The sequence below is a fragment of the Chiloscyllium punctatum genome, chromosome 12 (genome assembly GCF_047496795.1).
Source record: "Chiloscyllium punctatum isolate Juve2018m chromosome 12, sChiPun1.3, whole genome shotgun sequence".
In the NCBI taxonomy this organism is placed as follows: Eukaryota; Metazoa; Chordata; class Chondrichthyes; order Orectolobiformes; family Hemiscylliidae; genus Chiloscyllium; species Chiloscyllium punctatum.
Window position 1 is genome coordinate 6,586,386 of NC_092750.1, and position 14,187 is coordinate 6,600,572.

At 45.8% G+C, this 14,187-nt stretch overlaps 1 protein-coding gene across 1 annotated transcript in view; it reads left to right on the forward strand.

The window, feature by feature from the left end:
* Positions 1 to 1,065: 1,065 nt before the first annotated feature.
* LOC140483464 (monoglyceride lipase-like) overlaps positions 1,066 to 14,187 on the forward strand; it is a 71,077-nt gene continuing 57,955 nt past the window's right edge. Inside the window, exon 1 of the mRNA XM_072581660.1 lies at positions 1,066 to 1,154. The gene's annotated coding sequence lies outside the window, so the exon portion shown is untranslated. The remainder of the gene's footprint in view (positions 1,155 to 14,187) is intronic.

A 14,187-nucleotide genomic window follows, 5' to 3' on the forward strand; every position in this document is an offset into this window, starting at 1 on the left:
GGGAGGGAATTCCAGAGCTTGGAAGCCAAAAATACTGAAGAAATTGGCAGGGAAATTAAAACCGAGGATGCTCAAGTGGCCAATACATAAGGAGAGTGGTATCTTGGAGAATTATGGGGCTAGGGGGGTGTCACTGAGGTTGGAGGGGGGGGGGGGGGGGGGAGCAAGGCAACAGAGGGTTTAGAAAACAAGGGGGAGAAATTATAAAATGTAGTCTTTGGCCAAGAACCCATGGAGGACAGAGCAGAGGGGTTCAAATTGTCATCTTTGGATGGGCAGCATAATTTAGAATAAAATCAATCTTACCAATGATTGTGTGTGTGTGTGTGTTTTGGGGATAGGGTAGGGGCGAGGGAAGCAGGAGCACCTGAGATATAGAGGTAACCCCCTCCCCCCCAAAATGTTCCAAGAGATGGAGTTCACGCCCAATCTGTGTCATTTGTCAACAGAAACCAACAGGTCTGGCAGCATCGGTGGACAGGGAGGCGTCTGGGCTCAGTCTCACAGCGCAGAAAGACCCTTCGGCCCATCGAGTGGCCAGTGGCACTCGAATCCGCAGCGTTTTGCTCTCCTGGTTGTCAACAACCCGGGTGCTCCTGCTCTCTCTTAAGCCTGTGCTTTCTTGGGTAGAGGTTCGAGGTCAAGCTGCTGGGAGCAGAGGGGACTCTGATATCCCCGAATGAAGAGGTTCCCCCCCACCCTCCCCCCCCACCCAAGGCCACCTCCCGGGGGGCTCTGTCATTGTTTCGCGGGCCGTTACGTGTACTGATTTAAGTTCGGTGCTGGGTCCTGTCCTGGTCATTAGGAACCACCCTGCCCTCTCTGTCCCTGGCCTCTCTGTGTGCTGCTGTGCTCAGGATGCCTTGAGCCATGGGGAGCTGTCCCCGAGGGGGCAAACAGCTGCGTTGACGGCCCCAGCCTCTCGTTCTCTGAAAGAAAACAAAAACCCCTCCCCAGAACAAGCCCTAACTTTTGAGTTGTATCCCCCGCCCCTCTCCTACTTTCTCAATGACGTGTTGTAGCTGCTGTAGACCAATTCGGAGAGAGGACCGAGTGACCCCCCAAGGTCTGTACTACAAGGATTACCCCCACTTTATCAACGCGGATGGGCAATGCATTTTCTGCAGGTACTGGGAACCTAAAACAACGCCCAGGTCAGCACTTATTTCCTTGTTTACACTGAGAGAAATAAGCATAGACATTTGGTACTGTTCTCAGGCCGCTCTGGCCATCGGTTAGGCCACTGGTGGAATATTGCATTCAGTTCTGGTCTTCCTCCTATCACAAGGATGACCTGAAACTTGAAAGGGTTCAGAGAAGATTTCCAAGGATGTTGCCAGGGTTGGAGAACCTGAGCTATTTGGGAGAGGCTGAATAGGCTGGGGCTGTTTTCCCTCGAATGTCGGAGGCTGAAGGGTGACTTTGTGAAGTTTTAAAAAATCATAAGGGGCATGGATAGGGTAAATAGACAAGGTATTTCCCCTGGGATGGGGGAGTCCAAATCTAGAGGGTATAGGTTTAGAGCGAGAGGGGAAAGATGTAAAAGAGACCTAAGGGCCAACCTTTTTCACACAGAGGGTGGTACGGGTATGGAATGAGCTGCCAGAGGAAGTGGTGGAGGCTGGTACAATTGCAACATTTAAGAGTCATTTTGATGGGTATATGAATAGGAAGGGTTTGGAAGGATATGGGCTGGGTGCTGGCAAATGGGACTAGTTTAGTTTGGGATACCTGGTCAGCATGGACGCGTTGGACCGAAGGGTCTGTTTCCGTGCTGTACATCTCTATGAGCTGGAGAAACTGTACAAGGCATTAGTGAGGCCCCACCTGGGATATTGAGTATAATTCTGGTCCCCTTACTTGAGGAAGGGTGGAATTGTATTGGAAGTAAAGTCAGAAGTCACACAGCACGAGGTTATTAGATTAGATTAGATTACTTACAGTGTGGAAACAGGCCCTTCGGCCCAACAAGTCCACACTGCCCCGCCGAAGCGCAACCCACCCATACCCCTACATTTCCCCTTAACTAACACTACGGGCAATTTAGCATGGCCAATTCACCTGACCTGCACATCTTTGGACTGTGGGAGGAAACCGGAGCACCCGGAGGAAATCCACACAGACACAGGGAGAACGTGCAAACTCCACACAGTCAGTCGCCTGAGGCAGGAATTGAACCCGGGTCTCTGGCGCTGTGAGGCAGCAGTGCTAACCACTGTGCCACCGTGCCGCCCACAAATAATCCAACAGGTTTATTTGAAATCACAAGCTTTCGGAGCACTGCCCTTCAGGTGAAGTGGAGGGAAGCACACAGACTCAGAATTTATAGACGGAGAGATCATTGCAGGATAATTCTTGGTAATTAAGAGTGTCAAAAGATAGCATAAATGGTGTGAGTAAAATGTTAATAGCTGAATGACAAGTGAAGGGATGATTTAATTAAATGAGGCAGAGAGATAGTTACAAAAAATATGGTGGTGCTGGAGACAAACCAAGTGGCTGGAATAACATGATAGGTGTAAGAGTTGCTGCTGAGGATCTAACCGAAGTAACATGTAATCCAAACCTGTACAAACTAATTAAGGCGGAGAGATCATAAACAGCTTATCACGGTGACAGGAAGGAAGATTTTACAGATACAGAAGAGTATGGTGGGGGTCACTTGTAGCGCAACATGAACCCAGTGTCACAGCTGAGGCTGTGGGTATGGAACTTGGCTCAGTGATTCTGCAGTGTTGTGTATCTCGAAGACCATCATGGAGGACACACCCCATTTGTACTATCATTTGACCCTCTTAATTAGGTAGAGGTGGTTTACAATAATCTCACCACCTGTAAATTCTGTGCCTGTGCACCTCCCTCCACTTCACCTGACGAAGGGCCAGTGCTTTGAAAACTTGTGATTTCCAATCAACCTGCTGGACTATAATCTGGTGTTGTGTGACTTCTGACTTTGTCCACTCCAGTCCATCAGCAGTGCGTCCACACCAAGTATTGGAGCCAGTCCAGAGGGAGTCCACTAGATTGATCCCAGAGATGAGCTATATCTCTTATGAAGAGAGATTGAGCATTTCAGGCCTATACCCTTTGGAGTTTAGATGAAGGGGGGGGTCCAACTGAGATTTATAAAATGTTAAAGGGGATTGATACAGTACAGGGAGAGGATGGTTCCTCATGTGGAGCAATCCAGAATGAGAGGTTATAGTATTAGGATAAAGAGCAGCAGATTTAAAACAGAGATGACGAGGATCTACTTCTCTCAAAGGGTCATGAACCTGGAATTCACTCCCCAAAGGGTGCAGTAGATGTTGGGGCATTGAATAAATTTAAAGAGGAGATAAACAGATTTTTAATTAGGAAACCGGTTGAAGGGTTATGGGGAGTGGGCAGGGAAGTGGAGTCGAGGCTGAAATGAGATCATTTGTGGAGTCACGGAGCTGTGCAACAATTTGTCCATACTGACCCAGATATCCCAAACTCATCTAGTCCCATTATCCAGCATTTGGCTCATATCCCCCTAAACCTTTCCTATTCAAAAACTCATCCGGATGTCTTTTAAATGTTGTAATTGTACCAGCCTCTACCACTTCCTCTGGTAGCTCATTCCATGCACGTACTATCCTTTGCACCCCCTTAGGTCCCTTTTAAATCTTTCCCCTCTCACCTCATACCCTCTAGTTTCTCCTGCATTGGAGAAAAGTCCTTTGCAATTCACCCTATGTATGCCCCTCATGATTTTATAAACCTTTATCAAGTCACTCCTCAGCTTCCAACGCTCCAGAGAAAAAAGTCCCAGCCTATTCAGCCTCTCCCTATAACTCAAATCCTCTAGTCCAGCAACATCCTTGTAAATCTAACCATGATCATATTAAATGGAAGATTAGGCTGAAGGGTCTGAATGAGAGTGTGTTGCTGGAAAAGCACAGCAGGTCAGGCAGCATCCGAGGAGCAGGAAAATTGACACTTCAGGCCCGAGCCCTTCATCAGGAATCATTCCTGCACCACACTGTCAACTCTGATCTCCAGCATCTGGAGTCCTCACTGTCTCCTGAAGGGTCTGAATGGTCTACTCCTCCTGGTTCTCGTGTCTGGTAGCATCTGTAGAGGGACAAACAGAATTAAGTTTTTGAGTTTCCTTCTGAAGAAGTGTTACCTAGGACACTATAAGTTAACTCTGTTTCTCTCCCTTCAGAGATGCTGTCTGACCTGCTGAGTTTCTCCAACACTTTCTGTTTTGGTCTGAAAAGCATTCGTCCAGGGTTCTGGATTATTAACCCAGTGACATTATGAACACGTCACTCCCTTCCCTGGGGTGGTAAGGAGGCAGTGGTCGGATCCAAATCACAGCAGGTTTTCAATAGCAATAAGGGATGTGAATGGCTTTGAGGACACACTCAGCTGTCAAAACGTGTGCTGCTGGAAAAGCACAGCCGGTCAGGCAGCATCCCAGGAGCAGCAGAGTCACAGGAGAGTCAGATGCTGCCTGACCTGCTGTGCTTTTCCAGCGCCACACTTTTTCACTCTGACTCTCCAGCCTCTGCAGTCCTCACTTTCTCCTACACACCCAGCTGTCAGGTCTCAGGGGTGTGATGAGAAAGCTCATGGAGTTGAATTGAATGAAGCTCTACCTCTGACAGGTAAAAGCAAAATATTGTGGATGCTGGAAATCTGAAACAAACACTGAGAACGCTGGGAAACTCAGCAAGTTTGGCAGTACCTGAGGAGAGAGAAACAGAGTTAATGCTTTGAGTCTGGTATGACCCTTCTTCTGTGTTTGCTTCAGATTTCCAGCATCTGCAGTATTTTGCTTATATTTCCTAATCCTCTGTTGTGATTTTCTTGTGGTTCAGATGTAATTGATCCGGAGTCAATTTCTGCTTATAAAGGGATCAAAGAAAAGGACATAGATTTAAAGTGATGGGTGAAAGTGGGTGGCATTGTGGCTTGGTTGTTAGCACTGCTGTCTCGCAACACTAGGATCATGAATTTGATTCCACCCTTGAGCAACTGCATGTGTGGAGTTTGCACATTCTCCCCGTGTCTGTGTGGGTTTCCTCCCACAGTCCAAAGATGTGCAGGTTAGGTGGATTGGCCAAGCTAAATTGCCTTTGGGCCCAGGGATGGGGTGGGATGCTCTTTGGAGAGTCAGTGTGGACTTGATGGGATGAATGCCCACCTCCACATTGTAGGGATTCTGAAGTGTAGTGAGGAAACATTTCTGTACACGGGTGTAGTTAGGGTCTGGAAGAGCACTGCTTGGAAATATGGAGGCAAGTTCAATTGAGGCATTCAACCCTTTGGAAGGTTCTTTGGATGTCAGTAATACTAAATGGTGTGGAAAGAAAGCAGAAGATTGACACTGGGCAATGATTCTTGTTCAATAAGCTGCTGCAGACACCATGGGCTGAATGGCCTCCTTCTATGCCTGAACAATTCTGTGCATTTCATATCCCCCTACCCCCAATTTAAATGGGGAGGAAAGAGATGAAGGGTGTGTGTGAGAGAGAGAGAGCGTGTGGGTGTCAGACTGGGCAGTCTTATTCTCAAATGATATGGCCAGTGCCCACTGTATGTGTGTAAGTACTGCTGTTGCTTGTAGCTCTTCCTGCTAAGAGATCTGTGAAACGGTGCCTTGTACCATCCTCACACAGCCACTGTCGTTCCACTCTGTCATCCAGCTATGCATAAGTCACTGACCCCTCTTTCTGCTGCCATCCAGGAGGCAGCCATCCAGCTGCCAAATAAATGGCCAAAATATTTTTCTTCAAAGCCATCTCATCAGATACGGGCATCTCTGCATTTGTTGCCATTTTGAATTGCCTTTGACCAGAATGGCTTGCCAGTCCATTTCCATTCATTCATGGGACATGGACATCATTGGCCAGTATTCATGCCCAGAGGGAAGTTGAGGATGTGGGTCTGGAGTCACATGTAGGCCAAACCAGGTAAGGAATGCAGTTTCCTTCCCTAAAGGACATTAGTGACCCAGATGGACTTTTCCAACAATCAATGATATTTTCATAATGGCCATTACTGAAACTAAATTTCAAGTCCAGAGATTTTTAATAGAACATAAATCATACCAGCTGCCACAGCAGGATTTGAACACATGCCCCAGAGCATTAGACTTTGGATTTCCAGTTCAGTGATGTTGCCATAACAGTAGAACGTTGCAGAATGTCTTCCTAATATTTACTTTTGCACTGTGTGTGTGTGTGTGTGTGTGTGTGTATCTGTCTATGTGTTTGTTTTTCCTTATGCGTGTGTCTGTCTTTGTATTTGTCTGAGTGTCTGCTTTTAATTAACTATATATTATTACCCAGCCATGTACGACTAAAATATAGAATTTCTAAGTATGGAAGCAGGCCATTCAGCCCATCAAGTCCACACTGACTCTCCAAGCAGCATCCCATCCAGACCCACATCCTCCCCCACCTGCCCCAACATCCTAATCCTGTAGCCCTGAATTTCCCATGGCTAACCCACCGAGCCTGCACATCCCTGGACAATTTCCCATGGCAAATCCACCCTAGCCTGCACATCTTTGGACTATGGGTGGAAACCAGAGCACCTGGATGAAACCCACGCAGTCACAGGGAGAATATGCAAACTCCACCCAGACAATCGCCTGAGGGTGGGATCAAACCCAGGGCCCTCGCTCTGTAAGGCAGCAGTGTTAACCACTGAGCCATATTATGTATTCAGCAATTTACTGGATTGACTTGATTATTTGCATGTTTTTATTGTTGCAAATTTATGGGATACAATAATTTTATTCTTCTCCTCTCTGTCAGCTGAGAATGCCTGTCAGGCAAATCCTGTTTATCTGATTAAGAGTGACAGGAATTCAACATAAATCTCATTGCAGCCCAAGCGATGTACGTGGGATAATCTGAAAGAAACCGGCTGCACAATCAGATCATGCAACCTCATTACATTTTCAGAACATCGTGGGCTATTTGGTTGTAAAATGATTCTCACTGTTCTTCGATTCTTCACCATTACAAGCTTCTGATTCTGAAATGTTAAAAGAGCAAACTTGCATTTATATTGCACCTTGCGTGGCATCCCAAAACTCTTGATAACCAATGAGCAGCTTACTTGTACTCTTGTGACGAGTAGACAGAAATGTAATGTACAGAACAAGTTCACAATTATATAGGGGTTAGGTGGAGCAGACAGGGGGAAATCTGTTCCCACTAGCACTCAGGTCAGCAATTATTGGAAACAAACCTATGACAATTGGTGAAATAAGCAGCAGTTTATGAGGTAAGTTGTTGTGATCTGGGAAGAGAGGATTGCCTGAACGAGAGGAGCTGGTTGATTCATGTGATCATTTATTACTGGAAAGTATACACAAGACAAGGTAAAAAGACAAGGGGTGTGGAACTAATTGTGTTAATTTCTCAAAGAATCAGCACAATGGCCCAAAGGCCTCTCTTTCTGTGAGGTACTATATAAATGTAGGAACTAAGAGCCAGAATAGGTCTCCATCCTGCTGCACCATTCAGTGGGATCACAGCTGATCTGATTATTCCAGATCCTTGCGTGGCCCACCCCCAATAATCTTTCACCCCATTTGTTTGTGTGGAAGAATGGGATTGTGGGAGATGTAGCAGTTTGGATCAGTAATTGGCTAGCTAAAAGAAGACAGAGGGTGGTGGTTGATGGGAAATGTTCATCCTGGTGTCCAGTTACTAGTGGTGTACCGCAAGAGTCGGTGTTGGGCCCACTGCTGTTCGTCATTTTTATAAACGACCTGGATGAGAGCATAGAAGGGTGGGTTAGTAAATTTGCAGACGACACTAAGGTCGGTGGAGTTGAGGATAGTGACGAAGGAAGTTGTAGGTTACAGAGAGACATAGATAAGCTGCAGAGATGGGCTGAGAGGTGGCAAATGGAGGTTAATGCTGGTAAGTGTGAGGTGATTCACTTTGGTTGGAGTAACCGGAATGCAAAGTACTGGGCTAATGGTAAGATTCTTGGTACTGCAGATGAGCAGAAAGATCTCGGTGTCCAGGTACACAGATCCTTGAAAGTTGCCACCCAGGTTGACTGGGTTGTTAAGAAGGCATACAGTGTTTTAGTTTTTATTAAAAGAGGGATCGAGTTCCAGAACCATGAGGTTATACTACAGCTGTACAAAACTCTGGTGCAGCCGCACTTGGAGTATTGTATACAGTTCTGGTCACCGCATTATAAGAAGGATATGGAAGCTTTGGAAAGGGTGCAGAGGAGATTTACTATAATGTTACCTGGTATGGAGGGAAGGTCTTACGAGGAAAGGCTGAGGGACTTGAGGCTGTTTTCGTTGGAGAGAAGAAGGTTGAGAGGTGATTTAATAGAGACGTATAAGATAATCAGAGGGTTAGATAGGGTGGACAGGGAGAGCCTTTTTCCAAGTATGGTGACGGCGAGCACGAGGAGGCATAGCTTTAAATTGAGGGGTGATAGATATAGGACAGATGTCAGAGGTAGTTTCTTTACTCAGAGTAGTAAGGGTATGGAATGCTTTGCCTGCAACAGTAGTAGATTCGCCAACTTTAAGTGCATTTAAGTCGTCATTGGACAAGCATATGGACCTACATGGAATAGTGTAGGTTAGATGGGCTTCAGATTGGTGTGACAGGTCGGCGCAACATCGAGGGCCGAAGGGCCTATACTGCGCTGTAATGTTCTACGTTCTAATCTCTCTGCCTGTGCCTTAAAAATATTGAAAGACTCTGTTTCTGTTGTCTTTTGAAGAGAGTCATGACCCTCTGTCGGAAATTAATTCCTCCTCATCTTGATTTTAAATGATGTGGAGGTACTGGTGTTGGACTGGGGTGGACAAGGTCAGAACTCACACAATACCAGGTTATAGCCCAACAGATTTACTTGAAATGACAAGCTTTCGGAACGCTGCCTCTTCATCAGGTGAAGGTGCAGTGCTCCAAAAGCATGTGGTTTCAAATAACTGACTTCTGACCTGTCTTAAATGGGCAACTTTTGTTTTGAAACAATGACCCCCTAGTTCTAGAACTCCCAGAAGATGAAGCATCATCTCCACAATCCCCCTGTCAAGACACCCGCAGGATCTGCTATGTTTCTATCAAGTCACCCCCAAATGGAGAGCATTTTGGTGATAGTGACCACAACTGCCTCACATTCTCCGTAGCTATGGAGAAGGAGAGGATTAGGCAAAATGGGAGGATATTTAATTGGGGAAGAGGTAACTATGATGCGATTAGACATGAGTTAGGAAGCATGAATTGGGAGCAATTGTTCCATGGTAAAGGCAATATAGACATGTGGAGACTGTTTAAGGAACAGTTGTTGCAAGTGATAAATAAATATGTCCCTCTGAGACAGGCAAGAAGTAGTAAGATAAAGGAACCTTGGCTGACGAGAGCGGTGGAGCTTCTCGTCAAAAGGAAAAAGGTAGCTTACATAAGGTAGAGGAAGCTAGGGTCAAGCTCAGCTCTACAGGATTACAGGCAGGTAAAAACAATGACTGCAGATGCTGGAAACCAGATTCTGGATTAGTGGTGCTGGAAGAGCACAGGCAGGCAAGGAAGGAGCTTAAAAATGGTCTGAGGAGAGCCAGGAGGGGGCACGAGAAAGGCTTGGCAGAACGGATTAGGGAGAACACAAAGGCATTTTACACATATGTGAGGAATAAGAGAATGGTCAAAGAAAGAGTAGGCCCGATCAGGGATAGTATAGGGAATTTGTGTGTGGAGTCTGAGGAGGTAGGGGAAGCCCTAAATGAGTTTTTTGCTTCTGTCTTTACGAAAGAAACAAACTTTGTAGTGAATGAAACCTTTGAAGAGTAGGTGTGCATGCTGAAATGGATAGAGATAGAGGAAGCTGATGTGCTGAAAATTTTGTCAAACATTAAGATTGACAAGTTGCCAGGCCCGGCCCAGATTTGTCCTCGGCTGCTTTGGGAAACGAGAAATGCAATTGCTTCGCCACTTGCGAAGATCTTTTCATCCTCGCTGTCCACTGGAGTTGTACCTGAGGACTGGAGAGAGGCAAATGTAATTCCTCTCTTCAAGAAAGGAAATAGGGAAATCCCCGGCAATTACAGACCAGTAAGTCTTACGTCTGTCATCTGCAAGGTGTTAGAAAGGATTCGGAGGGATAGGATTTATGACCATCTGGAAGAACATGGCTTGATTAAATGCAGTCAACGCGGCTTTGTGAGGGACAGGTCATGCCTCACAAACCTTATCAAGTTCTTTGAGGATGTGACTAGAAAAGTTGATGGGGGTCGAGCTGTGGATGTGGTGTATATGGACTTTAGCAAGGCATTTGATAAGGTTCCCCATGGTAGGCTCATTCAGAAGGTCAGGAGGAATGGGATACAGGGGAACTTAGCTGTCTGAATACAGAATTGGGTGGCCAACAGAAGACAGCGAGTGGTAGTAGAAGGAAAATATTCTGCCTGGAAGTCTGTGGTGAGTGGTGTTCCACAGGGCTCTGACCTTGGGCCTCTATTGTTTGTAATTTTTATTAATGACTTGGAGGATGGGTCAGAAAGTTTGCAGATGACACAAAGGTTGGAGGTGTCGTTGACTGTATAGAGGGCTGTTGTAGGCTGCAGCGAAACATTCACAGGATGCAGAGATGGGCTGAGAGGTGGCAGATGGAGTTCAACCTGGATAAATGCGAGGTGATGCATTTTGGAAGGTCGAATTTGAAAGCTGAGTACAGGATTAAGGATAGGATTCTTGGTAGTGTGGAGGAACAGAGGGATCTTGGTGTGCAGGTACATAGATCCCTTAAAATGGCCACCCAAGTGGACAGGGTTGTTAAGAAAGCATATGGTGTTTTGGCTTTCATTAACAAGGGGATTGAGTTTAAGAGTCGTGAGATCTTGTTGCAGCTCTATAAAACATTTTGGTTAGACCGCACTTGGAATACTGCGTCCAGTTCTGGTCGCCCTATTATAAGAAAGATGTGGATGCTTTGGAGAGGGTTCAGAGGAGGTTTACCAGGATGCTGCCTGGACTGGAGGGCTTATCTTATGAAGAGAGGTTGACTGAGCTCGGACTTTTTTCATTGGAGAAAAGGAGGAGAAGAGGGGACCTAATTGAGGTATACAAGATAATGAGAGGCATAGATAGAGTTGATAGCCAGAGACTATTTCCCAGGGCAGAAATGACTAACATGAGGGGTCATAGTTTTAAGCTGGTTGGAGGAAAGTATAGAGGGGATGTCAGAGGCGGGTTCTTTACACAGAGAGTTGTGAGAGCATGGAATGCATTGTCAGCAGCAGTTGTGGAGGCAGGGTCATTGGGGACATTTAAGAGACTCCTGGACATGCATATGGTCACAGAAATTTGAGGGTGCATACATGAGGATCAATGGTCGGCACAACATCGTGGGCTGAAGGGCCTGTTCTGTGCTGTAGTGTTCTATGTTCTATCTCTTCAGAACTCCAGTGGGGAGGCACGCTGGCTCAGTGGTTAGCACTGCTGCCTCACAGCGCCAGGGACCCAGGTTTGATTCCAGCCTCGAGGAACTGACGGTGTGGAGTTTACACATTGGCTGCGTGGGTTTCCTCCGGGTGCTCTGGTTTCCTCCCGCAATCCAAAGATGTGCAGGTTAGGGTGGTTTAGCCATGCTAAATTGCCCATAGTGTTCAGAGATGTGTCGGTTAGGTGCATTTGTCAGGGGTAAATGTAGGGCTTTAGGGGGAATAGGTTTGGGTGGTTTACTCTTTGGAGGGTCGGTGTGGACTTGTTGGGCTGAAGGGCCTGTTTCCACACTGTAGGCAATCTGTGATTCTAAAAGTCCAACATATTACAACAGTCCCATCCCAGGTATTAATCTGGTAATCCCTCTTTGAACTAATTTCAGTGTATTTACATCCTTCCTTAATTGAGGGGATCAATACTGTGCAGAGTACTCCTGATGTAGTCTCACACAAAGAAGGTAACTACTAATCCAGACTATTAATCCAGAAACCGAGCTCATGTTCTGGGGCCCTGGTTAGAATCCCACTATGGTTGACAGTGGAATTTTAATTCAGTGAAGAATCTGGAATTAGGAGTCTAATGACAACCATTGCCAATTGTTGGGAAAACCCACCTGGTTCACTAATGTCCTTCAAGGTAGGAAGCTGCCATCCTTACCTGGTCTGGCCTACATGTGACTCCAGACCCACAGCAACTCTTCACTGTCTTTTGGGTGGTTAGGGACAGGCAATAAATGCTGGCCTAGCCAGCAATACCCAAATCCCACGATTGAATTTTGAAAAATACCAACTTGGTGTTGAGAGGTTGTGAGGAGTGGCACAGCCATGATCTTATAGAATGGCAAAGCAGACACGAGGGGTTATTCCTGTTTCAAACATTGCTAAGACCATCCCTGAACCATCTACAAGAAGATGATTTTGGGTTTGATCATCATTTCTGCCTGGAGAAAGGAATTCAAGAAAGAACTTGCAATTTTATACTCACTTCTTTGAAACCTGGATATCCCCAAAACATTACAGCCAATACAAAATTTTTCAGAGTAGTTTTCATTTCTCACCACCCCCTTCTGTTTCTCTCTCTCCATCCCTTCCCCTCTCACTCTCTCACACACACACACACAGATAAGTCATCGGTTCTTTGTTTCTCTTAGAATCATAGTCATAGAGATGTACAGCATGGAAACAGGCCCTTCGGTCCAACCCGTCCACGCCAACCCAATCCAGTCCCACCTGCCAGCACCTGGCCCATATCCCTCCAAACGCTTCCTATTCAAATACTCATCCAGATGCCTTTTAAAATTTGCAATTGTACCAGCCTCCACCACTTCCTCTGACAGCCAGTCCACACACGCACCACCCTCTGTGTGAAAAAGTTGCCCCTTAGGTCTTTTTTATATCTTTCACCTCTCACCCTAAATCCAGATTCTGGGTAATCCAAGATGGAGGATGGGAAAAATTTCTGGCTGTAGGGGCTGCTCCTTTTTTTGAGGTATTTTAGGTGTTGGAGGTGATTTCCTCGAATTCCAGGAGCAGCAATTACTGTTTTATATGCTGTTGCATTGTTTTGGAACTTTGGAAAAAAAAAGTCAAAACAACATCAGTTTTAAAAGGGAGAGAAACAGACAAAGGCAGCACATGGTGAGGACAGTGCAGGAGAGAGAGAGAGAGAGAAAGAGAAAGAGAACCTGCACAGTTACTGCCTTTGCTCTTTTTGAATTCATGTGTCGCTGGACATCGGAGTGCATCTGGGAAAATTAACAAACAGTGAAATTCACAACTAATCTTGGAGGAACCAGTTTGGGTGAAGTTCACAGCACAGAAAAGATAAGTTAATCGTGGTTTTAAGTCAATAGAAAGGCTGCAGTAGTGAGTACAGTGGGTTCTTTCTTGATTATATGTTTTTGGAGATAAGTCTCTTGATTCAACTTAAAATGTAAGCCATAACTATTAATTTAACCCGGTGCAGTATTTTGTACAGGAATAGGACGGTGTTATTTTCTGGGTCTGTAGATTGTGAAGGAGCAAAAAATGGCCTTTGCAGTGATATGTACTTCTTGTCAGACGTGGAAGTTTAAAGAGAGTTTAAGGGTTACTGCAGATTATATCTGCCATAAATGCTGTTGGATGCGAATCTTATCAAATCGAGTGGATTGGTTGGAGAGACAGATAGAAGCGATGAGGAATTTGAAACAGTAACACTGTGATGGATGGCAGTTATAGGAAGGGGGTAAAGTCTCAGATACAGTCACATAGATGGGTTAACTCCAGGAAGGGTGAGAGAGGTCGGCACCTAGGGCAGGAGTCTTTTGTAGATATACCCATTTCAAACAGGTACGCTGTTTTGGAAAATGTAGGGGGTGATGGAATCTCAGGGGAACGTAGCACAAACAGCCAAGTTTCTGGTATTCAGACTGGCTCTGATGCAACGAGGGGTACATCGGCATCCAAGAGATCAATTGTGTTCGGGGATTCTGTAGTCAGAGGTACAGACAGACATTTCTGTGGCCAGCAGAGAAAAAGCAGAATGGGGTGTTGTTTCCCTGGTGCCAGGATCAAGGATGTCTCAGAGAGGGTGCAGAATGTTCTCACGAGGGAGAGGGGCCAGCAAGAGGTCATTGTCCACATTGGAACCAACAACATTGGAAGGGGAAAGGTTGAGATTCTGAAGGGAGATTACAGAGAGTTAGGCAGAAATTTAAAAAGGAGGTCCTCAAGGGTAGTAA